Source organism: Selaginella moellendorffii, unplaced genomic scaffold (genome assembly GCF_000143415.4).
Source record: "Selaginella moellendorffii unplaced genomic scaffold, v1.0 SELMOscaffold_14, whole genome shotgun sequence".
NCBI lineage: Eukaryota > Viridiplantae > Streptophyta > Lycopodiopsida > Selaginellales > Selaginellaceae > Selaginella > Selaginella moellendorffii.
In genome coordinates, this window is record NW_003314275.1 from 2,455,679 (window position 1) to 2,482,795 (window position 27,117).

Genomic DNA, 27,117 nt, shown 5'->3' on the forward strand with positions numbered 1-27,117 from the left:
TTATAATTTTTTAAAATAATATAAAACTAAAGTATTTTATTACTTTCATTTTGAATAAATATATTTAAAATTTTTAAATTTTCTTTTATCATCTACATATCAGAAATATTTCGAAATAAATATTTAGATAAATATGTAAAAGGTTGGATGCTTGACGGTAGATTAGCATCAATCCTACTCAACACCTGATACTTAAGCTCAAGATGGCAAAACTTAAAAAACAATTTACAGATAAGAGATGACTTTATCACTATTTTATGCTTTAGTGAAATTTCCTGCAATCTTTGCAACTTAGGTTCAACTTAAATTTCAGCAGATTGACCTAGGTCATGGATTGCATGCCTCTCCTGGGGACTCTTGCTCTTCATTACAAATGTAGTTCTTCAACCACAAAAAACCTGAGCGATTCTCCAGGTTTGTTGTAAAACCACCTGAATTCTATGTTCTCTTCCTTGGCAGTGCTGGAGTTATTCCACTGCATATCCAGCCGACACGAAGCTATCTCGACCTGGAGCACATCTCCATGGCGGTTCCCTTCATGACCTATGCACTAACATCATCCAAAGAATGTCTACCCTCTTATAACACTCTCCCGTACGTTTCGTATTTGGCGACTGACTGGGGAAAGCACGTCCCAAGTGCGCAGATACTAAGAGATTCAGTGTTGATGGAGTGCACTCTCAAGGGGCGAATGAGTCTCAATCCCAAGTGATTGGAGGTCCAAAGTCAAAGATTCTGAGGTAGCATCGATGTTCAAGCTCCGAGGCAATGGTATGAAAGAAAGACAATAAGCACAGAAAGGCATCACACAAATTTCCCCGTGTCTCATCCATCCTTGAAGCAGCCCGTCATAGGCAGTCGATTGACAAGCCGAAAGGACCAAGCGACTTGGCCAACTGTCGACGAGAACCAACCGCCATGAAACTTTCCAACGCCAGAGAGACCAAGCGCTTTGGCCATCCCCAGTGAAAGATTGTTAACGACAGGCCACAACTAGACGAACGAGACCACGGAACAAGAAAACATAGAAAGCAGTTCAAATGTAACAACTCTGCTAGCCAATACGAATTAGTGCCAGCACGAGAAAGTACCTGATAAGGACCAATCCAAGAAGGCTGGAACTTGGCAAAGTGATGCACAGCCGTATCAAGTCGCCACACAAGACGAATTTACGAATATAAGACTGAAAGCGCTGGTTAAACTGCCGCAGCGATTCTGGTGGTTGTTGTCCAATGAGATCAAGCTCGTCCTTGCTCTCCAGAACTTCAAACCTCGTCACAAAAAGTTTGGTCAGTGAGTCGAGAAGTCAAGAAAGAAAGACTTAAACAGGATGATAGCCACTGTGTGCGCATCCAAGGCTCTCAAATTCTGCCCAAGAACTGTTGTCCCAGCCATGGTTTTGGGTTTTCTCAGTCCAGGACATCACACCCTCCCCCCAGGGGCATCCTGGATGCATGCGAAGCAGAATTTCCTCTTTTCCTACCAAGGACACGACCCCAAATCACGAACGATCCCCACATCATGACCCATACCTCCCAACCTTGAGCTCGTTCCCGGCGGTAGCAGAAAAGCGACCAGGTGATGTGCCAAATGCCTCATTTATTGGAAAATGGGGTACAAAAGGAATGCCTACCCTAAACTCTTTCTCTCTCTAGTCCAGATCACCCCGTACATTTTCCGTACGTTCTAGAAAGCCAACCAGTCCAAAGTTGTGGGAACAGCTGTTTAGCTGGTACCTCCGTTTGCTGATGGTAGCAACTGCCATTTCCTATGCTGTTCTTGGGAGAAATGCACGATACACTATTAGTACCACTCAATGGAGTGAACATGATGATAGCTGATTGGAAAATCTGCATCAACATCGGTTCGAATTATAGTTAGCGAAGAGATAGCAGACTATTTGTATGCCAGTGTTGGGATCAACCAGTGGAACCTGTTCTTGACAATGATAATGAAGGGAAAAAAATAGACCAATAGGTTACCTGTGTTGAACCCGAGATTTGCTTGAGCTTGGAGCAATTAAGTGACCCTTTGCCCGTGTAAGGAAGTTCCAGGTCGCACAGGGCTTCTCTTAGCAGCCTTGCAAACTACCAAAAACTTTTAGAATTCTTTGAAAACAAAGCACTTTACATGGTTGTTCGAGTAGAGCTCAAGTAGCTTCTGTGGAGGATTTGGCAATGCTCCATTCCACAGTGACATGCCTCCCCCTGCTCGTATTATTGTCAGCACCCAGCCAGTGACTAAAGTGCTGGAACACACTATGATGAAATACCGAAGAGTTTACACTTCAATAAAACTTCTTACCTTTCTAAAATCCCGAATGTTGGCTTGCTTCTCTCACCATATTCCTGGAACAAGTAGTTGACAATATCGGCTGCCAGAGGCATTCATGCAAGCTGATTGTGATGGAAAGAAAACAAGAAAGTTACTCACAGCTCTCGTACATTGACATGCCGGTGTTTGGATCCAAGAGAAATGGAAACCTGTCATATTCGATGAGAATTTGTTACAGACAAGAGTGTATCACTTACTGCTCTTTGCCTCCAGACGATTTCACAAACGCACGATGGACTCGAGATCCTTTGGGGCACGGATACAACTACACAAAAATTAAAAAAGTTTCCATCTGCAACTTCTGCGAGACACTACCTTGGCAGAAAGATCGTGCTTCTCTCACTCGTCTACAGAAGGGACAGGCCTCTATATACAAACAAGAAAAATCAACAAACAACTGCAATACAAGAGTTTAAGCTTACCGAATTTGTAGAGCTTGAAGAGCTCAAGTTGAAGGTACGATCTGTGTCTTGACGTTCTCTCCCAAGGCGGCCTTGCCAAGCTTCCAATTCCCCAAGACAGAAGATGTTTGATGGCAGAAAAAAAAGATAATTACATACCCATATACCTGTTTTTGATAGTAGCAGAGACACTGGGCTCTTTCCTCGCACATAGAGGGGATATAAAAGGCCTGGTGCTGCCCTCTGAACAACTACAACTTCTGGGAACTCAAGTTGTGACACAAGAGTTGTAGGATGGGGCATTTGCAGATGATATTGCACTTTTCCTGCTCGCCACCCTAGGGAACCTGGACGCAGCAAGGTCCAAGCTCAAGATCTTCAGCATGGCAGCGGGAGTAGCTATAAACTGGAACAAGTTAGTAGGAGTGAACTGGGGAAAGCCAAGCATCGAGGCTTGGGGACAAGAGATAGGATATCAGTGGCGAAGACACTCGGTACCTCAGCATCCAGGTTGGGGTCCAGTACAGTGTGGCCACACAGGATGATACACTACTCAGGAGGATCTGGACTGCAGTTTAGAAATGAACACTGAGGAAACTCGGGCTCCCAGCTTGGATCGTAGTAGTCAAGGGCATGATCCTCCCTAACATCTGGTACCACCTCTCGATTTGGCCGGTGTTGGAAACTACATTGTAGAAGGTGTGATAGATGGTGCGAACCTACGTATAGCATGGAGCATTGGTTACAGGGCGAACCATGGCCAAGGTGGCATGGCAGTCTACAGCGAGGCCGTGCATCCTAGGAGAGCTTGGGATCATTGACCCCAGTGACATGGTGGTGTTGAGGTACAAGATTTTTCTTATGGGACTGCAACAGGGGAGACAGCCGTGGCAACTCATGTTTTGGCAGAGCCTCCTAGTGATACACCCCAAACACAATGCAGCCAAACCCTGGGAGGAGGACCCACGGTGGCTCTTCGTAAAAGGACCAACTCAAGTAGTGAAAGGGGGCAACTTCATCCAGAGCCTTCACCGACTGTGGAAAGCCTTTCCGCTGGAGCAAGTACCACCGACCAGGGCCGAGGAGTGGCTTAACCAGTCTCTGTTTTTCAATACATTGTTCAAAGTGGGAGGTGTGACACTAGGACGAGAGACTCACCACACAATCTGGAGAAAAATGCATGCAAACGGCTTCTGGACCATGAAACAACTGGCGGGAATGATTGACAGGGATTGGTGGTGAACAGCAAGAAGGACTCAAGTTTTTGGACCTTGGAAGTGATGCAACATCCTGCTAGACGTTCTGCGACTCCTCCGGGTGGTGAACGACACGAAAGCAGGGACAAAGTGGCCGAGAAGATGCCTTAAAGCAGGGGACTTTGTGGCAATTTAGTAGCAAACAGAGTGGGAGGAGCACGATGCAGTGCGACATCTGTTGGGGAAGTGGACTCGATCATTCACTACACCTACACCAGCATGGGAAGAAGGGGATGTTGAGGCGTGGTTCGTCGCTGCACCAGAGCACAACATAGGATGGCCTTTTTGCGTCACAAGAGGAGATATGCTCCTCCCAATGGGTGAGAGACAAGTGATGCTGGACGTCATGGACGATGAGGTATGTGGGAGGATTCGTGTGCTTAGGCAGTCACCCAAGAGGCTAGACGTGGTGGAATCAGAAGACCTGCTAGAGGGCGATGGACCACTGATATGGTGGTGACAGCAGCTGCTTGAAGATCTGGACTGGGACCCTGCCACATGGTGACGAGGGATGGGAAGCTTTTTCTCATGTGCAGTCAAGGAAGCGCGGAATGGACTACTGACATCGTGGGAGGAGGCAAGAGAGGAGATTTCAAAGCTATGGCAAAAGTGGATAGCATAGGGGGTTGACACGGAGCAAGTGGTGGACAACACGATTCACTTCTAGAAGCTGCCCGTGCAGGAAAAAGTGAAAGTCACCTCCTGGTTGGTAGCGAACAACGGTCTCCCGGTTGGACAGCAATTCCAGGATGACGCGAGTCACATATGCAGGGAGTGTGGTGAAATCGAGACAATCAAGCATGCATTGTGGGAGTGCGACACTACAAAGGAGGTGTGGCGCCAGATCATTAAGGTAGGGAAAGAGCTAGGCGTTACACAGGATTTTGAGGCCCACAGTGGGGATGTGCTCCACTGGTTTGAGGGAGCGAGGGGTCTTGCTTAGGGCCTAGCCCTGCAACACATCAGGTGCAAAGGACGACACAGTTGGGGGATTCAGGTCCACTAGGACATGACTGGGGTGGAGATAGGAGTCCCCGTGTGGGAGGCACTTGGCCATGCTTGATGGGTGGTATGGCGTGTGATGAGAGTCCAAGCCCTTTGGGAAGCACGTAACCGGGTGCACTTCGACGGGATATAGGTCAAAGTATCACAGGTACTAGCAGAATGGTGGAGACTTACATTGGGGGCAGTACGACTTCACCATGCTATCCTCCAAGACAGGGGGAGGCTCGAGAGGCTCGAGGAGTGGCAGAAAGCATGGCTACCATGTTTCGGTGAAGGAGACCACAATAAGGTTCATTGGAGATGGCACCCCCTAGAGTCAATCTTGCAGTTAGCACAAAGGGGGGACTTGGATCTGGATGCGACACAATGAAGGCAACAGTAGCCACTTGTATTGTAGGCTTAGTCTCACTTTAGATGAAGGAGATCTCCACTAGATAACGTGACCTTTGGGCAGCATGCCTGGTTTTTGTATTAATCCCTATAGGGCATTGGGGAATGTATATACATGTTTCACTGAATGGTATTAACACAAAGTGTATGATAGCAAGGGTGTTTGGCAAACACGGTAAGCTATCATCTGACAAATATTGAGGGACCAAGCTTAATATCATAGGGCAACACTAGTAAGTGCAAGTCAATGAATGAGTTTCTTTAACTAAGTCAAATATATTTTACTAATAGCATTTAGGAATTCTGTCTTGATGCTCATCTAGTCAAGTGCATACGCAAAGACCAATTTCCTAACTAGCTTAGGCGGAGATTAAAAAAAAGATATTTTTTGACCTCTTGCTATCATGGTAGTAAGGAAAGAATATCCACAAGGATTAACTAACAGGTAACTTTTGATACCTAAAGTCATATTTGCAACAGTTCACATCATAACTGTAGGCGACTAATTTTTCCATTCTACTTTAGTCACTTAACCACACCTCCGACCACTTGGAGGAGTCTCATTCACAACCTCCATAAGTCCAACTCAGGACTTGGGGCTTGCTAGCCCCAAGAATGGCATCCGTGCCACTCAACCTTAGCACGTGGTCCAAGTGCTCCACGTGTCTGATCCCTTGATCAACACCCCAAGGTACCACCGACGTATCGGCCTGTTATGCTAAGGCCATGCCCATTTACCTTGGTCACACTGGTGGTCCAACACCACCTGCATTCCAATCCCGTCTCTCCAAGACTGGGTCATCCGTCCATGAGTGATCATCCCAGATCCACTCCTTAACATCCTTAGGATGCCTACAGACATGGGGAATAGCCTTCCCCAATATCTCTATTCCGGTCCCCACCAAGTCCCTTTCTGTCCTTGGTTGTGTTCGCCAACACTGCCACTGGATCAAGGCCCACCGGCCCAACCACTAAGTCCCACTATCCTCTAGGACTTCCTCACCATGTGACCGTATCCTTGGTCACTACATTAGAGGCCTACTCCTCTTCCCTTTCACCGTTTGGGACTTTGGGACAACATTTCGGAACACCGTGGCCTTACGCAAGCCTCATGGGTACTCTCCCCGCCTTTCGCCTTTAGGTGCTCTAGCCATGGGCTTAGAGCGAGGTTCCGTTGAGCCACGACAGGTATCCAAGTAGGTAGTGCCACCCACACTTGGACTGGGAGCATCGGCCAGTCGATCTCCCGGGGGAACTAGAGCCGGCTCTTGAACACTTCACCAAGCTACCCCGCTTGTCGGTCTGTGTTCACTCTAGTCTTGGACTTCCCAGTGGGCAGCTCATCACCCAACATTGGGTCTGGCCTTCTTGGGCCAAACTGGCCTTTCCTGGCCAAATTGGCTCCACTGCAGTCCTCCCCCCTACTATACTTTTGGAGCTCACCAAACCCCCCAGGGTCTGGGAGACGAACGCTTTGGGCTTTCACCCTCTCAGACTCGAACTCGGACTCGGACTCGGACTCGGACTCAGACTCAGACTCGGACTCGGGCTCGGGCTCGGTCTCGGCCTCGGCCTTGGTCTCGGTCTCGGTCCCGATCTCGGTCTCGGTCTCAGTCTCGGTCTCGGTCTCAGTCCCGGTTCCATCTCGGACTCCATCTCGGGTCCATCTCGGACTCCATCTCGGACTCCATCTCGGGTCCATCTCGGACTCCATCTCGGACTCCATCTCGGGTCCATCTCGGACTCCATCTCGGACTCCATCTCGGGTCCATCTCGGACTTCTTCTCGGACACTTCCACGTGTCATGTGTTGGTCCTTTTTGGGTCCCTTTTTGGAGCCTTGCCTATGGCTCGCTTCGTGCTCATTCCTCGAGCACTTCTTTGGGAGTTCCACTCCCGCTCTTGACTTTTCAAGTCGGAGCTTTTGGTCCAAACGTATTACGCTCGTTTGGCTCTCGCTTCGGCCACTACCATGTGGCGCCCTTCCGGCTCCACTTTGGGGCCTAGGGATTTTGTGTCTCACAACTCCACCACCCATAGACAAAGTTCAATGTCCTCATCGAATGGTAAACCATTTTGTAAAGTAACACTCGCATGTGTTACCATTTCCATCCTTGGCACTCAGCCAATATTTGTCTATGGTTGGACATTGAAGGCTCACCATGCCTTATCCATCCTCCAAGGAGCATAGTCCCTCCAACATAGAGACTCATTTGACCACTTGTGGTGGTTCTTTCCTTTTATTGGTTTAGTTCTCACTAAACCTGTTAGAGACACCTTCTCTAACTTAATTCCACTACTCATTCTCGAGTAATCTCAGATTCCATCGACATAACCTTTGCACTTTAGAACTTTTAATTTTGACTTCTCAGAGTCAATTTCCTAAGTGTCTCCGACACCTTCCATTGCACATGGTGCAACTCCACTTCCCCATCCTGGGAAGTTCTTTACTTGAGGGCACCATCATCCTCTCTTCGATATCACGCCATCTTTGGCACTAAGTTCCAGTTATTATAATTTGTGCTAGGGCAGTCCACAGCCCTATTATTTGGCTACCTTACTCCCCCTTGGAGCTTCTACTTTCGCCAAATCGGAGCAATTCGGAATCCATCCTTGGAAACACAATTCCTTTCCCGCAATTTGTTAGCGTCCAACACCTTAGTGTTCCTCGCCTAACTTTGCCACTTGGATTCTTTCCAAGGGATTCTACGGCCCTATCTTGGCCACTCATCTTTTGCTCCTATCCGTTGATTGTTGCACCAAGCAACACCGAATCTCTACCTCCCTCCTTGAGGTATTTTTTTGATTCTATAGCAAAGGCTCTGCTTTGCCAAAACTAGGGTGTTCACCCCTAGTAAGTCTCTTTAGCATCTTCTGTTGTGGGCTCTATCCACAGCCCAACTTTGTGACCCTCCCATAGGTCTCTTTAAAGACTACTTTCCTTGGACACACTATGCCATCGCAATGACATAGCTCATTTCCCTAAGGTGCTTTTCCCACTTGGTCACCTTGACCAAGCCACACCATCATCAATAGTTCAAATCAACACTTTGAACTAGGAACCTTATTCCTTAACCCAAACAAGAACCTTGTCCTTATTTAGCCACAAGATCACCTAGTGATCTCGCCTCGGCACTTTAACAGGTTTGCCAATAGGTACTAGGTCTTCCAAACCTTTAACTTGTTAACTACGACTCCGGGGGCATCCCCCACACTTGGCGGTGCGCCTAAGCCAGCCCTTCCGACCAAGGGTCCATAGCAATTGAGACTGGGTGTCCCCATCTCATTCACCACGTCCTTGGTGCCACTTGCACCAAAGCGTTCAAGTTAGATATGCCGAGCTTTCACACTAAGCAATTTAACCGTGCATCACGACTCCGAGGCATCCCTCACTTGGCGGTGTGCCCAAACCAGTCTCCCCACTGAGAGTCCATGACCACCGAAATATGAGTGTCCTCATATTCCAAACCATCACCACGCCCTAGTGATTTGGGACTCGAACCCAAGCACTAGAGGGTCGGGACTCGAACCCAACCTCCGTATATGCATCTACGGATGGCATCACACAAGATGCCTGGCGTGACTCCCCACGCCGGTGCACCAACCTATTTTTAAAGCGCGCTATAGATCACAGCTTAGGAACTTAGTTTCTCCACACTGCCAAGTCCTCTCACTTGACAAGTCTGTGATCACGCATGGACTCCTCCATGCTTGGCCCCACAGCCCACCTTTTTTGAAGTTATCACCTTCAACTAGGGTATTCGTTCCCCCGACTTGCCAACCTCACTTGGCAAGTCCTCCGACCACTGTAACATGGTTCTTGCATAAGCGTGAAAGTCCTTGATCATCGACTTTCATTCAAAGCCCTCTCTTTGAACACTCGGGAACTACTTCCCTAACCTTGATAGCCTTGCCTCATGGCAAGCTTCAAGACCACGCTTCTGCTGCGCCACTCTGATTTCACGCGTTCCTTGAACCATTTACACTTGGCCTTTCTAGGTACTAAGCTACCTAGAATCCTCTTTGGGAACCTTGAAGGATCTCTGTCCCTTAGCTTGCTAAGGCCTCCCTTTTTGCAAGCTTTCCAATTACCATATAGTCTAACATGGACAATTCCATATTTTAGACTCTCCATGGCATCACGGTTGCTAGCGGCAACACCCTCGAGCCCCCACTTGATTCTCCACTCCCAGCTGGCATAACCAACCTTGGTTTTGCCCTTCGATTCCTATGGTTCGGTTCTATCCCCTTACTTCTTGCTTTTGGCTTCACACCTTTCCTTCGGTCATTCTCCTCCAGATCAGGAGGATAGCTTTGCACTTTCTATCATGCTTTGCACTTTCTATCATGCCTTAGCAAGTATTCTTAGGGATGAACCTACCCGATAGCCTAGGGAGTGGTTCCTCAATCCAGGTATGCTCACCCTATAATCCCACACACCGGGATTATGTTGTTGCTTACGGGCCTTTGCATGCCCATTGCTAGCCTTGCCAAAATTCCATTTTTGGCTTTGTCCAATTCGAGTAGACAGTCTTCTCCTGTCTCTGCCAACTTGGACATTTGGATAGCACCTACTATCCATCATTCGCTAGGGACTTAGTCCCTTGGGCCTTATCTACTGCCCTCGCAACATCAAACACCACCTCCTGGTGTTCTGGAGTGTTCAGGTGTCCCAATGACGGCTTCCTTGACAATGAGTATTTCCTTTTATGACATTGACTTACTATATCGCAACATAAGTAACTTATCCCTCGTAAGGGTATATCCAACTTCCCTATGCCATTAAGAAGGCTTGGGTAGCTACCTTCTACCCGTTTAACCAATTATTTTGCACCTCTTGCTTAGTTGCCCTATAATTGTCAAGTCCTACAACTCATTGCTTGGTGCTTCCACACCTCTATCATTATCTGGGTCACCACACCCTAACCGCATGCCTTCCAGCTTAGGCTATGCCTTTCCCATTTCCATTGGGATTCCTTTGGACAGGGTTCTCATGAACCCGCCAACTTGACCTCAAGGCAGCACGCCTTGGCACCTTCAGTGTTTCCACACCATTGGCTCCACGAGCCTATCCTTACCACACTACTTATTAGTGTTTAGGTCTTTGCCAAGACCAATATAGTTGTTCCTCATGTTAACTATCCGTTAGCACCGCACCATAGTGTTTGCACCCAACTCTGGGCGAAAGTTGCTTTCTTCTGGGAACATCTTTCCCACGATTTTAATATGGCACATTCTGTCATCAATGAGATACTCACTGTTCTCATATTTGGATCTTGTGATCCTCCCCATACCTCATGGGGCACTATACACCTCCGTCCAAATGCTTCAACCAATCTCTTAGGACCATTCCCTGACTCCACTTGAGTCATTCAGCATTTTAGACTTTGCTAATCCAATGACCTGCGAGGTCTTAGTCTTCGAGGTGTCAACTCGCTGGAATACAACTTCTTGTATTCAGGTCCTACTCACAAGGACCATCTTTGCAAGTGTTACTCCGACACTTGATTTGTTCTCTTGGGGCAACCTTTTGCCCGTTAGGGCCATGTGTCCATGTGATGAGAATACCAACTCATCCTCTGAGTGCACCCCCAACTCTTTGGGTTGTTCCAGCATTTATTAAAGGTAGCCCCAGCTACCACTTCAAGGACTCGTGTCCTCACCCATGCTTGACCTCTCACGGTCATCCATTCCGGTCTCACCTTCATGAGCACCAGCCTCAACTATGTGAGGATAATCTTGTGACTCCTTTATTGTTTTGGAGTCTCTATTTTTCCCGTGATCCCAACTATAGTTGTTTACCACAACTACCTTAGCCAATTTGCTGAGACAAATGCTCATCCGGATCACATCCTCAACTCAATGAGGAGAATCTTGCACTGTTCCCAAGATCTCAAAGTCGTTCCATTATTGGCCCTTTTCTATCCACCACCTTGTCTACAAGTTCCCACATGAACTATGATGGAGAGCCATGTCTTCCCGACCTGCTACTCCTCAAGGATAGGCCCACTCCTCGGACCTTCTGATGCCAACACCAGTGGTGATATACTTGAGCACCAATAAAAGTCGGACTAAGGAACAGCTCTGATACCAAATTGTAGGCGACTAATTTTTCCATTCTACTTTAGTCACTTAACCACACCTCCGACCACTTGGAGGAGTCTCATTCACAACCTCCATAAGTCCAACTCAGGACTTGGGGCTTGCTAGCCCCGAGAATGGCATCCGTGCCACTCAACCTTAGCACGTGGTCCAAGTGCTCCACGTGTCCAATCCCTTGATCGACACCCCAAGGTACCACCGACGTATCGGCCCGTTACGCTAAGGCCATGCCCATTTACCTTGGTCACACTGGTGGTCCAACACCACCTGTATTCCAATCCCGTCTCTCCAAGACTGGGTCATCCGTCCATGAGTGATCATCCCAGATCCACTCCTTAACATCCTTAGGATGCCTATAGACATGGGGAATAGCCTTCCCCAATATCTCTGTTCCGGTCCCCACCAAGTCCCTTTCTGTCCTTGGTTGTGTTCGCCAACACTGCCACTGGATCAAGGCCCACCGGCCCGACCACTAAGTCCCACTATCCTCTAGGACTTCCTCACCATGTGACCGTATCCTTGGTCACTACATTAGAGGCCTACTCCTCTTCCCTTTCACCGTTTGGGACTTTGGGACAACATTTCGGAACACCGTGGCCTTATGCAAGCCTCATGGGTACTCTCCCCGCCTTTCGCCTTTAGGTGCTCTAGCCATGGGCTTAGAGCGAGGTTCCGTTGAGCCACAACAGGTATCCAAGTAGGTCGTGCCACCCACACTTGGACTGGGAGTATCGGCCAGTCGATCTCCCGGGGGAACTAGAGCCGGCTCTTGAACACTTCACCAAGCTACCCCGCTTGTCGGTCCGTGTTCACTCTAGTCTTGGACTTCCTAGTGGGCAGCTCATCACCCAACACTGGGTCTGGCCTTCCTGGGCCAAACTGGCCTTTCCTGGCCAAATTGGCTCCACTACAGTCCTCCCCCCTACTATACTTTTGGAGCTCACCAAACCCCCCAGGGTCTGGGAGACGAACACTTTGGGCTTTCACCCTCTCAGACTCGAACTCGGACTCGGACTCGGACTCGGACTCGGACTCGGACTTGGACTCGGACTCGGGCTCGGCCTAGGCCTTGGTCTCGGTCTCGGTCCCGATCTCGGTCTCGGTCTCAGTCTCGGTCTCGGTCTTAGTCCCGGTTCCATCTCGGACTCCATCTCAGGTCCATCTCGGACTCCATCTCGGGTCCATCTCGGACTCCATCTCGGGTCCATCTCGGACTCCATCTCAGACTCCATCTCGGGTCCATCTCGGACTCCATCTCGGGTCCATCTCGGACTCCATCTCGGGTCCATCTCGGACTCCATCTCAGACTCCATCTCGGGTCCATCTCGGACTCCATCTCGGACTCCATCTCGGGTCCATCTCGGACTTCATCTCGGACACTTCCACGTGTCATGTGTTGGTCCTTTTTGCGTCCCTTTTTGGAGCCTTGCCTATGGCTCGCTTCGTGCTCATTCCTCGAGCACTTCTTTGGGAGTTCCACTCCCGCTCTTGACTTTTCAAGTCGGAGCTTTTGGTCCAAACGTGTTACGCTCGTTTGGCTCTCGCTTCGGCCACTACCATGTGGTGCCTTTCCGGCTCCACTTTGGGGCCTAGGGATTTTGTGTCTCACAATAACTTGGAAAATGAGAAAGTTTAGAAATTAAATAAAAATATAAAATACTTACTCACCTTTTTAGACTTACTTTGAATGCCCTTAATATTGATGTTAATAGGATCCATGATGCATTCGGAGGAGAATGACTTGAAATAAACTTCTGCTACACACATCATAAGCTTATACATCCAGTTGGGGTCATTTAGTAAGATAAAACTTATATAGCCAACTTCATATAGAAATGTTTATGACAAAAAGAATATATCACACAAGTGGTTAGGTGTGAGAAAGTTTCTAGTCCTCAACTTTCCTATCAATATTTGAAAACTATTTGGAAAGTTGAAGAGAATGAAGTTTGCAATGGTTTTTATACCTTTTAGCACTAATGGTCAAACTAGTGTTGTATTTCCATATTCATGTCGTCTTTTGTGAAAGATATCAGCAATTTACTATAGGAGCCAATGAAGACACCCACAATGCCTCGATATGTTATCGGTTATAGAAGAGTTATATGAATAAGAAACCCTACTATCATATATTCATTTGGTAGTGAAATTAGAGCTTGATCCTGGTTATCAAGTGGTGGAATATGAGTTTGATTTAGATCTTCCTTATCCTCATCTCCATTGTCACTTGCATCGTCATTGAATTTGAACTTCCCATGAGGTCACTTAACCCAGTACTATTTAAACCTAAAGACATTTAACTCCAAATAACCCAAGACCTTTAATCAATTGGAAAAAAGGGTGCACTTTTATTCATGGGTTTTTTCCTTTTATATTTGAACCTTTATAGATTATTTCTCAAGTCATTCTCTTTAATTACTTACAATCCACCACACTTCCTTGTAAATTCACACTTTCGTGAAAAATTGAGAACTACAACTCTCCCCAAGAGCCCCACTCTTTGATACTAAATATCCCAAGACCCTACTCACAGTTTGCATGATATAGATAACCCTGCTTATCATGTTCTCAAATATTTATGACAGCCTTTTTTCTCTGTTCATCAAGTAGACATTGGGGAACTTTAAAGTCTCTATCTATTATTTGTATGGAAATCAATTTTGTGATATTGTAAATCATATCATCTAAAGTTTTGTTCACTACAAAAGCAATATGTGTAATTGAGAAAAATGAAGCACACAATAAGAAATTTATATTTATGAGTATAAAGTTTAGCTATACTCTTTAGCTGCTCCTTTGGTCTATGATTGTTTGTAATGCATACTAGTGTCTTCAACTTTGAAGACTTTACATATTGAATTTTATACTCAATTTGTAAAAACTCAGCCAAGAGCTCTTCCCAACTCTTCTCCATATACACAAGTTCATATACATCTTGCTTGACCTTTACTAAAGGATAGAAACAAAAAATATATAAATAATCCCTTATAAAGTGAAGGAAAGACATACCTTATAGCACATCATAAACATAAAATTGATTGGGTTGTTGAACTAGATTATACCATCATTTTGAGTCTATAAGTATTGCAAGATCATCACAATAATATTGTTAGATATCATCCTCACTCAACTTTACCAAAAACTATAGTTCTTTGATGTCATGAACAAAGTTCTACTTTTGGACAAAAAATTATTTAAGTCTACATTCAAACATGACAAAGCAAGTGAAAGTGGAGTTGAAGGCAAAATTTTAACAAACTTATATATTGATCTTTTGGCAGGTTAAGACATGTCTATTGACATCCAAAAGAAGCTACACAATTACGGTTACTGTCAATAATTTGGAATATTATCCCTGCAAGCTATCAAGTCTCAGGATGGCTAATAAACATGTTATTGAATTCAAAAGACATCTTTTTCCAAATAGGATCTTTGCATTTCATGATCTCGAGTGTGACGGTAACAATTTCTATTATTCCTAGCTTGCAAAAAGCATATTACTACCCTTGGTAACCTAAAGCTCCTTTTAAAAGTGTTTGAATTAGTATTTGGATATTCAATGAAATATCTAAATAATCAGGTGCTAAAAGATTAATATTTGTGTCTACATTCAACTTGAAACAATACAAAATAGTGTTAGAAAAATATTTATTGATATGATATATTTGAATGGAATGTAGATCAGATTTAGTTTTAAAACTTACAAATATCTAATTCAAAAACTAAATTTTTTTATTTATTAGTTTATTAAGTTATATGTTAACTTAAATATAAATTACTTATTTATTTGGTTAATATAAACTGAGGATTTTTGTTTTGTGCCTTGTAGAATTGCCTAATATGTGTTTACATATTAAACTGTATTTTACACCACTTACTGAATTTTAAATGTATTTTATAAAATATAGAAGATAAACAATAATGCTAAAATTTAATTTAACTCAATGAATTTTAGAGTTAAATGAAATTAGGTGGGAAACTTATAACTATTTTTAAGTTATAGTTTATACAACTTGAGTTTAGAAGTTGATACAAATGGAAAAATTTAATACAAAAATAATATATTGTCCTGATCTCGTTTTGTCCAATCTTTAGCATCAATAAATATTCAGGTTAATTGTTCATCAATTTTTAATTTATAACTTAGTGATTGTGAGTAATATATTTACAAACTTTTTTGGTTAAATAATGATCAACCCTAAAATGGTTGATGATATGCTAGTCTACTTGCATATAGTAGCATTCGATTTTCTTTCAGCCCTCTCACCATTTTTCTTGTAATCAAATTCTATTATAATTGATTTTTTGTCATAAATGATGCAGATTTGGACTCTTGCTCTTCATTACAAATATAGTTCCTCAACCACAGAAAGATTCTCCAGGCTTCAACTGCTGGAGTCATTCCACTGCATATCCAGCCGGCTATCTCGACCTGGAGCACATCTCCATGGCGGTTCCCTTCATGACCTCTGCACTAACATCATCCAAAGAATGTCTACCCTAAACTCTCTCTTATAACACTCTCCCGTACGTTTTCGGATTGTACCAGTTTGGCAACTCACTGGGGAAAGCACGTCCCAAGTGCGCAGATACTAAGAGATTCAGTGTTGATGGTGTGCAACTCTCAAGGGGCGAATGAGTCTCAATCCCAAGTGATTGGAGGTCCAAAGTCAAAGATTCTGAGGTAGCATCGATGTTCAAGCTCCGAGGCAATGGTATGAAAGAAAGACAATAAGCACAGAAAGGCATCACACATGAATTTCTCGTGTCTCATCCATCCTTGAAGCAGCCCGTCGTAGGCAGTCGATTGACAAGCCGAAAGGACCAAGCGACTTGGCCAACTGTCGACGAGAACCAACCGCCATGAAACTTTCCAACGCCAGAGAGACCAAGCGCTTTGGCCATCCCCAGTGAAAGATTGTTAACGACAGGCCACAACTAGACGAACGAGACCACGGAACAAGAAAACATAGAAAGCAGTTCAAATGTAACAGTTATGACAGAAAGCAAGGAAATGCAGATTAACATTCTCAGCGATTTGAGACAAAGAATGCACCTCAGAACTGTGACGATCGGAAACCTCAAGAGACAGGGGAGAGAGAAGCATTACGTACCACAGGATCGTGCCCCTCAACAAGCTGTCTCCGCATCGCGAATGGGACAGAACTTATCCCAGGAGACAGTGTCCTGCTCCCGAATCAGGTTCGGGCCTGTTAGTAACAAAATAGTTCTCGCAAAGACACTCACAGCATTAAAAGAATAGAAACGAAACGTGAACTGTACCAGTCAAAAGAAATACCGTTTGAGATGAACTCCATTGATTGGCTTCGGTGGTTTCCTGCCGCTCAACTCTGCTAGCCAATACGAATTAGTGCCAGCACGAGAAAGTACCTGATAACGACCAATCCAAGAAGGCTGGAACTTGGCAAAGTGATGCACAGCCGTATCAAGTCGCCACACAGGACGAATTCACGAATATAAGACTGAAAGCGCTGGTTAAACTGCCGCAGCGGTTCTGGTGGTTGTTGTCCAATGAGATCAGGCTCGTCCTTGCTCTCCAGAACTTCAAACCTCGTCACAAAAAGTTTGGTCAGTGAGTCGAGAAGTCAAGAAAGAAAGACTTAACACTTTCCACATGCAGCCTGGGACCTTCATCGATGTGTCCAGGGATGATAGCCACTGTGTGCGCATCCAAAGCTCTCAAATTCTGCCCAAGCACTGCTGTCCCAGCCATCGTTTTGGGTTTTCTCAGTCCAGGACATCACACCCTCCCCCCAGGGACATCCTGGATGCATGCGAAGCAGAATTTCCTCTCTTCCTACCAAGAAGGACACGACCCCAAATCACGAACGATCTCCACATCATGACCCATACCTCCCAACCTTGAGCTCGTTCCCGGCGGTAGCAGAAAAGCGACCAGGTAATGCGCCAAATGCCTCATTTCTTGAAAATGGGGTACAAAAGGAATGCCTACCCTAAACTCTTTCTCTCTCTAGTACAGTACACGTTCTAGAAAGCCAACCAGTCCATAGTTGTGGGAACACTGCTGTTTAGCTGGTACCTCCGTTTGCTGATGGTAGCAACTGCCATTTCCCTGTTCTTGGGAGAAAAGCGCGATACACTATTAGTACCACTCAATGGAGTGAACATGATGATAGCTGATAGGAAAATCTGCATCAACATCGGTTCGAATTATAGTTAGCGAAGAGATAGGGGACTATTTGTATGCCAGTGTTGGGATCAACCAGTGGAACCTGTTCTTGACAATGATAATGAAGGGAAAAGATAGACCAAAAGGTTACCTGTGTTGAACCCGAGATTTGCTTGAGCTTGGAGCAATTAAGTGACCCTTTGCCCGTGTTCCAGAGGATGTAAGGAAGTTCCAGCTCGCACAGGGCTTCTCTTACGAGCCTTACAAACTACCAAAAACTTTTAGAATTCTTTGAAAACAAAGCGCTTTACATGGCTGTTCGAGTAGAGCTCAAGTAGCTTCTGTGGAGGATTTGGCAATGCTCCATTCCACAGTGACATGCCTCCCCCTGCTCGTATTATTGTCGGCACCCAGCCAGTGACTAAAGTGCTGGAACACACTATGATGAAATACCGAAGAGTTCACACTTCAATAAAACTTCTTACCTTTCTAAAATCCCGAATGTTGGCTTGCTTCTCTCACCATATTCCTGGAACAAGTAGTTGACAATATCGGCTGCCAGAGGCATTCATGCAAGCTGATTGTGATGGAAAGAAAACGAGAAAGTTACTCACAGCTCTCGTACATTGACATGCCGGTGTTTGGATCCAAGAGAAATGGAAACCTGTCATATTCGATGAGAATTTTTTACAGACAAGAGTGTATCACTTACTGCTCTTTGCCTCCAGACGATTTCACAAACGCACGATGGACTCGAGATCCTTTGGGGCACGGATACAACTACACAAAAATTGAAAAAGTTTCCATCTGCAACTTCCGCGAGACACTACCTCGGCAGAAAGATCGTGCTTCTCTCACTCGTCTACAGAAATGCAGGCCTCTATATACAAACAAGAAAAATCAACAAACAACTGCAATACGAGAGTTTAAGCTTACCGAATTCGTAGAGCTTGAAGAGCTCAAGTTGAAGATACGATCTGTGTCTTGACGTTCTCTCCCAAGGCGGCCTTGCCAAGCTTGCAATTCCCCAAGACAGAAGATGTTTGATGGCAGAAAAAAAGGATAATTACATACCCATATGAGCTTGAGTAGCTGGAAAAGGAAGCCCATTCCACATTCGATCACATAGATGAAGACTCTCCAGCGATTGCATCTCAACTATAACAATATATCAGGTAGCATTCGAAGAGGATTTAGTCAGCTGGATCGTCTAGAGATATTTGACTTGAGTGACAACAAACTCAGCAATGAAGTTCCTCCACTGGATAAGTGCACAAACCTTGGTTATCTCAACCTCCATGGAAACTCGATACAGAGCAAGGTGCCAACTTTTGGTGCACCTGCCTTACGTGGATCTCTGTGAACAAGTTCCACAGAGAGATCAGCTCAAGGCTAGCGAACTGCTTATACCTCAAAGTGGTCAACTTTGCACAAAACAATCTCACAGGCCTGCTTGAGCTGATGAAGTTGACAAGTTTGTTCTCCTTTGTCATATCCAACAAGTTGAGTGGCAACGTTCCAGTAAAAAAGCTTGAATTCCACATACCTCAGATATAGTGGGAACCAATTCACAAGGTGTGATTCCCCAAGAAATTTGCAGCTGGATTATGATCCTGTCTTTTGCATACAAGAGGCTCATTCTCTCCAGATTGAAAATTCTTTATGATCAGTCTCTTAACTCAACAAGCTCCATGGCAGGATCCTTTAATGTTTAATTAATTGATTGATTTATTTATTTAATACTTGTTTTTTTATTTTCCTTTAATGTTTGGAATGGTTCCAACCACTTATTTGGTTTTCCATTGGGATTCCAAGGCAAATGGAACCTTTCCATTACCTCCTTGTGGATATGGGACCAAAGATCACTTTGAGCACTTTGCAAGTCATATCAAAAGCTAAGAATTTGCATTTGGCTATTTGTGGCAGCAATCAAGGTGTGTGTGGTATTGGTTACATTTCAGGAATCATGTTTTGATCAGTAAGACACAAATCCCTAAGCACCAAAATGGAGTTGAAAGTGTGTCATGTGACAATGGATAAAGCGGAAGTTCAACTAATGTAATATATTTGAATTAAAAATTATAACTTAGAAAGTTGAGAATGGGAGTGGAACTCCTAAAGAAGTGCTTGAGGAACAAATACAAAGTGATCGGAAGCAAGTCTTTAAAACAAGATACAAAAAGAACTAACACATGGCAAATGTCATAAGACACAAAAGTGTCAAAACCAAATTTGAGACCTAGTCTGAGATTGAGTCTAGAATTGATTTCAAGTTCGATACCAAGTCTGAGATCGAGTCCAAAATCAAGTCTGAGAAATGGAGGTTGAGACTAGGTCTGAGAGGGAGTCCGAGTTCAAATTCAAATTCGAGACTGAGACTGAAATTGAGACCAAGATTGAGGCTAAGACCAAAACCGAGATTGAGACCAAGACTAAATCCAAGGGTGAAAGCTTAAAGAAATTGTCTCCAGACCCTAAGGGGTTTAGTAAATCCCTACAAAGTGGAATTAGTGGGGCTAAAAAAGGTTAGTATGATCAAGGAAGACTACACTTATGGGGTGGAAGATGATATAATTACTAAAGAATCCAATGCTAGATAAATAGGGTTATTTGATGAAGTATTTAATAGCTATGAGAGATCGAATGATTAATGTTCCCAATTCAACTATGAGTGGCACTACCTTGCATGCTTGCATGGATCATCAGAACCTTGCTCTAGCCACATGGTTAGGGCATTCTAGTGGTAGAAGGTGGGGGGAGTACCTATGAGACTCACATTGAGTTGCAATGTTTTGAACTATCATCCCAAAGTTTTAAACTATGAAAAGTAAAAGGAATAATCCTTTTGTTTAGTGACCAAGGGTATGGTTACATAGTGAAGAAGTATCAAAGGTTAATAAAATTTAGTGGATATGCATTCAAGCCCTAAATTAATACTGGTGGTGGTGAGCATTACTATGAATAGTGAGTATAGTATATATAGTTTTCACCCTTTATTCTATAGTGATTTACCATAAGATAACCATAAAGTAGAACCTATCCCTTTATATGCCACATGCCACATGTTTGGGGATAATGGACTGGAACTTGAGTTTTAGGGCCTTGGGCCACTAAAGGAAGGGATAAAGCCCAATTCCCAAACTTGCAGCTAAAGAGTGAAAGAACTAGAGCAAAGAATGACTTTAGACTTAGACCCAAGTCGCATGTAGAACAAGGACAAACATGCAAGTGGGAATTAAACTATGCCTTAAATTAGTTTGCCATTTCGAACAACACCCCCCACCCCCCCCGCCCCCCCTCTTGAGGAACACACGCTTTGGGATTTCACCCTTAACCACCTTTAGTACCAGAAGTTAATCTCTGGGACAAGTGTAAAGTTTACTAAATATGGTATGGTGCTAGGTCATGAATTTAGACATAGAACCAACACCACTGTGTTCAGGACAATCTCTACATTTCGTAGATATGCCGCAAATCTAAACACTTTCCATAAATAGTAATTAAGACCACACAAAGGGCATGATAACGAGGGTGTTTGACAGACATAGTAAGATATCACCTAGCAATATTGAGGGACTAATATTAATATGCAAAGGTTCTTGTCAAGCTAGTGCAAGACAGAGCAAAAGAGAATTAAAAGCCAAACCGAGTATGCTCAGCAAGAAACACATAGGAGTTCTTACCTTATGTTCATTTGATTAAATATAATTGCTAAACCCAATTTACTAACACTTGAATAAGAGGGACTGATAAAGGGTCTAACAATACAAACCTTCTACCATTGTGATAGTAAGGAAACAATATCCAAAAGAACTAGCCAATAAATACCTTTTGATGCCCGTAGTCATAATTGTAATACTCTCCCCCTCTTAGGGAAGATCGACGTCCTCGTCGATGCATATTCTAATCTAGATCATCACCAAGGAAACAACTCCAATTTTTTTTATGGTGTTTACATTTTATGAGAAATGCACTGACTTAAATCTCTCAAATGCACTACAACTCAAACCCCTTCTGGCCGTTGCCAACAAGGAAATGATCAATGGAGTTAGCCACCTTTACTACTTTGGGTGTCCCCCAACTTACAAAAAATGATATACCCTTACCTACATGTGGTATAGAGAGAGAAGCTAGAGGCCCCAGCCCTCATGAGTAAAAAAACCAAACCTGTTAGTAAGGTTTAGATAAACTACTGTAAACAGGCATGGTCATGCCTTTTTAACGGTTAGGCATTTTAATGCTCTTTACATAGTCACCTGTTTTAACGAAATAAGGAACATCAAGAAAGAAGCAGTTGATGTGATAAGTCAATAATAGTTACCCCATGACTAAAATTTCACCATGCACACAAAGTGCCGAAAGCAATTTACCTATACTAGCCCAAATGGAAAGATCAAGAAATGGACAATATCAAAGTTAGAGCCAATGATATCTTAGAGACTTAATTATTAAGGAATAAATCTTAGATTAAAACACAAAAGTATTCCAAGTAAATTATCATTTGATAAACTAATATTAGAGTACAAGAACCACCAAGATTATCATATTTGGAAAACATAAGATTCACTATCTAATAAAATTCAATAGCAAGTGTACCATAAAAAGCACTCAATGATAAAATTTAATTATCAAAGATTATAGATAATATACCAAAAAACTTACAAAAATAACTAAAAGAACACAAAATATCATCGATTGGCAAGCAAAATGCTTATGAATGTATCATCTAATGAAAATAATATCCAACCTATCAAAACCAACCATAGTAATAATGTTGCAAAGTAAACAAACATTTGTTTATGCCAACTATCACACTAGCTAATCTATATAGATCTCAGTCAACAATACTAAAAAACTAGAGTTTCTCAAGTAAGCGTCAATAATATTCTCTCAATATTTCAAACCCAAAAAACCAATCCAGAACAAACCATAAAGAACATATAGTAATGCGAAAAGTTATAAACTATCAAAGAGAATATCTAACTATCATAAAAGATCATCAATCATCCCATTAATAGAGAAATACATAATTATTGTCAAAGAAAGATTCCATCATCCCAAAGAAAGGCAAATCATTCTATATCAACATCAATTAAACAAAACCTTTGACAAGAATAATAGACTATCCTAGATGATAGTCAATCATCACCAATGATTGCTAGATGTAAATATTAACTCCAATATCGAAGTTAATAAGCAAAAATGCCTTCCTCAACAACTTCTAATAAATGAAACAAGGAGCATAAAACTCAAAAAACCAAAAACTTGAAGAAGCCTATTAATAGCTAAGTCTTGCCGAATAATGATTATGAGTTTTGCATAAACTAACTTCAATGCCAAAGAAAAAATCATGATATAACCCACAATATTCTTCTTAACACATCTAAAAGCCAAATTTCATAACGCAAAAGTTAATGAAGGAGTATGTCTACATTAATTTGAAAGTCAAGTAAAATGAAGTTATACTCAACAAGTGATCACCAAATGATCGTCCATAAATCCATCTTACATAGCAAAACATAATTCACTTTATAACAAGCATAAGAAGAATCATCAATGATTGATATATTCTTAACCCAAATCTAATAAAGATTCAATCACTTCAATATCGATCATTAACTCTTCCTTTTATAAAGTTAGTATAGTCCACAACTAAATCACATTTCAAGGAAAAGCCAAAGTTCAACCCCTACTAAATAATCTAGTCTAGAAGATAACTAACTCAAACTTACCATTTAATTTGTTTGAATGCTAATATAATTGCTAGCTAATAATTGCACGAATGCCAAAACCACAAAGCTATAGCCAAATCATCAACACTATTAACATTGAGATTAATGAAACTCAATATCAATTTCTAGAGAGACATCTTATTTCATTTGAGTTACAACATCAACAATGCTAATGACAAGACATCATTTTAATGCCATTAACACTAGAATAAAGATAAAAGAAAGAAAGAATAAATCACCACTCAAAGCTTTTTAGCAACTAAGCTAACTAAGGACAAAGATACAATATTTAGTATTTGAGACCAATCTTTCGACAATACTCAGTTACAGATAACATATCATTAATAAGTGAATCACCACATCCAAGACTCAATGTAATCCAACATCATGGACTAAACACAACCAAATAATATCGACAAAGATGGAATTGTCATGCCAACATAGAAAAACCATGTAAGTTAACGACACGATCCTTCGTAACACCATCTAGTAGAGCAAGTATATCACTGCTAAATCATCATCGAAAAAAGCAAGTGTTAACAGTTCTTAATGAAATGTATAAGTAATTATTAATCGTAAAGCCAACAATCACTATTCAACTTGCTTTCAAAAGACCCAGATACTAAATTCATGTCATCAAGTCATACATTTGTCAAATGGAAAGGTACATATATAAAAACATAAACAAGCACAAACTAAATAACTATTCAAATCCAATCAAACTGAAATAAACTCACAATATATTTAGCCAACAATTTTGAGCATACCTTGAAGAGACTAACTATGCATGAGTAATATTTAGTCGTAACTAAAATGAATACCATAAGATGGATTCATATTGGTACACAACTTCTTCATAGACAAATTATAATATGGGTACTAACATCTCAAATTCAAACAATTAAGTTGAACATCACCATCCTTAGCCAAGATGTAGGGCTATTAAGACCAAATCAAGATTAGTGAGAGCTCACTACTCTTATAGAGTTTAATAAAATGCAAGATGCAACATGTCACCAAACACAATCCTATAGAATAAAGGCACAAAAGTCGCTTTTCGAAAAAAGTGCATCATCCATTTTTCTACATTAACTCCAGACACTATCCAACTCAATTGCCTTAACCCCAAAAGTTAACATCCTTTTTAGGCTGCATTATACAAATTATCTACCAAAGTTTAAACCAACCAAAGTCAACTCTAACCTTTTCACTAATTTGTATTAGCTTATGAAAATGGAATGGTTTTTAGCAAAATGATCAATAAATCAACCATTGGAAAAGTTTAAGAAAACTTATGTAAAATTTTCCATCCCAGAGAAAAAATAACTCTCAGTCTAAGAATACAAATTCTCAAGACTCAACCAACTTCCTCCCACCTACAACTTTATATAGGTTCACCTCAACACTAATTCTCATGACCCAATAGTATGCTTAAGCATCTGTAGCGCATATGGGATGAGATTTGGATATACTGTCACCGTGAATCCTTGGAACCTTGGGGGATAAATGGGGATAAAATAGCCACTAAGGGCTCTCTCATCAAGCAATTGCCCCTTTTCCAGTTAGCTTAAGGGGAGAGAGATAAGGTGCGCTATAGTTGGTATCAGAGCAAATGGCACGGGTTCGATTCCCATTGATTAGTGGCTACTTAAAAAGTATAATATACCCTTGAGCAAGATATATTCCTACCCCTAAATTTGAAATCGTACGTATTGAACATCCATGTGTACGTCTTTCTTTTTGTGTGGTGTATCCATCGTGGGATTGCGGTACGGGTGGATGATTAGTTGCCTCACATGGAATAACTGATCTACATAATGGAAGGATTGATGATTGAGTGCGGAAATGGAGGTGTTGGTTCCCCTTGGCTCAGTAGGGGTTGCTAGTCAATAGTCAATGAGGACATTGACATCTCTGAAGGGGGGGTGAGTGTAGCCCATATGATCATGGGATGAAATTTGGATATACTGTCACCGTGATAAAAGAAGATAAAGTGCACTACAGAAGGGGGGGTGAGTGTAACGCATGTGATCAGGGGGGGTGAGTGTAGCGCATGTGATCATGGGATGAGATTTGGATATACTGTCACCGTGATAAGAGAAGATAAGGTGCACTACAGCATCAAACATCATACCTATATTTCTGATATCCAACATCGACTTCCGCAAAATGCAAGTGAATACCCAAGACTCAATCATAAAAACCATATTTTTATATATTCATATTGCACTAACACTCTTCTTCAATCATCTTCAAGATCTAGTATGAAGCTAAAATACTAATAAAAAAAATAATATGGAAAATCAAGCTCTAAAGAAAATTTCTCATCACTTGAAATAACAATGTCACTTCCACTAACACAAATGTTAGCAATATCAATGCCTCAACTTCACACCTTCTCCATCCAACAATTTACTCCAAGTGTTAACAAATAAATTAATAAGCCATAGCAAGTAAGTGCTATAACTTTTTCCAACACCTTAATGGGCAAACCCTTAAAAAAACAAAGTACCAACTTAAGTTTAGCATACTGAATCACCATCGAGAATTTAGTCAAAGCTGCTATAATGCTACTATATGCAAGTGGACTAACTTCATTATCAACCACTTTGGGGTTGATCATCATTTGACCAAGTAACTTTGTAAATATATTGCTCACTATCACATAGATATTATATAACAATCACAATAACTTGATCACTAATCGAGCAACACCACAAACAATGCCCATGTCATTACGACAAAGATTTATGTGAGTATTGAATGCTATCTTGACTCAATAAAATGCAATATAAATACCACACCCACCAATAGAGATCTACAACACCTAACACTATTAACTTTTTTTTATAACATAGATAAGCTCATGCCACTCTTTTTCTAACAAAACTCAAAACTAATCTTACACCAAACTATTTAAAGAGCAATAGTAAAGTTCCTCAAAAAATAATTGAGCATTGTAACCTTAGTCTTCAATAGCAAGCCTAAACAAAATGGTTTAGCGCTCCACCACTATTTATCCCACAACTCACCACTTGTAAAACTATCATAACTAACATGCATCAAAGTAAGAACTCTTGATTGCATAATATGAACACGAGCAATGAAATTACACATTGTTGCCAAATCATCTTTCCAAAGAAAAAATGATTTATATGTTTGATCTTTTGTTCCTGATAACCCTTTTTTTCGGTCTCATCTTAACTAAATCTCAAACTTGTGTTCACACTACCTTCAGTCTAATCCAAGAAGAGTTTATGAGAGAGCACGGTAATGACTATTTGAATTAATAGACTAATCTATACAATTTTAATTGATCCACTTATAATCATGCCTAGGAAAGATCCATTAGTGCCGTGTTAAATAGCTATGGACCAGTCTATTTGCCACTCATAGCAAACCCAAGGAATGTTTATTTTACCCACGGTAACATAGAACAACTCATAGAACCACCAATAGGCTAACATTTATCCTGCCAACTCAAAGTGTAACTTTGAGTTGCTAATGTGCTTTACTCATGAGCCCAAATGAAAATAGAATGCAATAGAGTGCAAATAGAACATCTCACTTCCACCTTATGAATCCAAGTGCAAACTCACATAATATGGTATAAAAGGTAACCAAAATTCATACCTAAAGAACGAATGCAAAGTTATAGTAGCTAAACATATACCCACTCGAATCATCGCTTTCATTTCTGCATATGCAGCAAGACTAAGTGCCCAATCTTATTAAATAATACTTACT

General features: G+C 42.2%; 4 long non-coding RNA genes across 6 annotated transcripts; all 4 read right to left on the reverse strand.

Annotated features, from left to right (window-relative positions):
- Positions 1-334: 334 nt before the first annotated feature.
- Positions 335-17,445, reverse strand: LOC112346431. 3 transcript variants are annotated; one of them, XR_002992420.1, is made up of 3 exons: positions 17,362-17,444; positions 15,920-17,305; positions 335-508 (listed from the first exon to the last, which is right to left on the reverse strand). It is a non-coding gene; the product is annotated as an uncharacterized LOC112346431 (long non-coding RNA). The 3 variants fall into 3 exon arrangements; XR_002992419.1 differs by lacking the exon at positions 335-508 and having other exon boundaries at positions 15,803-17,305; positions 17,370-17,445; XR_002992418.1 differs by lacking the exon at positions 335-508 and having other exon boundaries at positions 15,803-17,305; positions 17,362-17,445.
- On the reverse strand, positions 1,137-1,620 carry LOC112346435. Its single transcript, XR_002992426.1, has 2 exons — positions 1,533-1,620; positions 1,137-1,479 (listed from the first exon to the last, which is right to left on the reverse strand). It is a non-coding gene; the product is annotated as an uncharacterized LOC112346435 (long non-coding RNA).
- LOC112346434 lies at positions 2,332-2,550 on the reverse strand. Its single transcript, XR_002992424.1, has 3 exons — positions 2,532-2,550; positions 2,434-2,483; positions 2,332-2,374 (listed from the first exon to the last, which is right to left on the reverse strand). It is a non-coding gene; the product is annotated as an uncharacterized LOC112346434 (long non-coding RNA).
- Positions 17,446-18,150: 705 nt separating the features above from the next.
- LOC9632687 lies at positions 18,151-18,369 on the reverse strand. The gene is made up of 3 exons (XR_002992425.1): positions 18,351-18,369; positions 18,253-18,302; positions 18,151-18,193 (listed from the first exon to the last, which is right to left on the reverse strand). It is a non-coding gene; the product is annotated as an uncharacterized LOC9632687 (long non-coding RNA).
- Between the last annotated feature and the right edge of the window lie 8,748 nt (positions 18,370-27,117).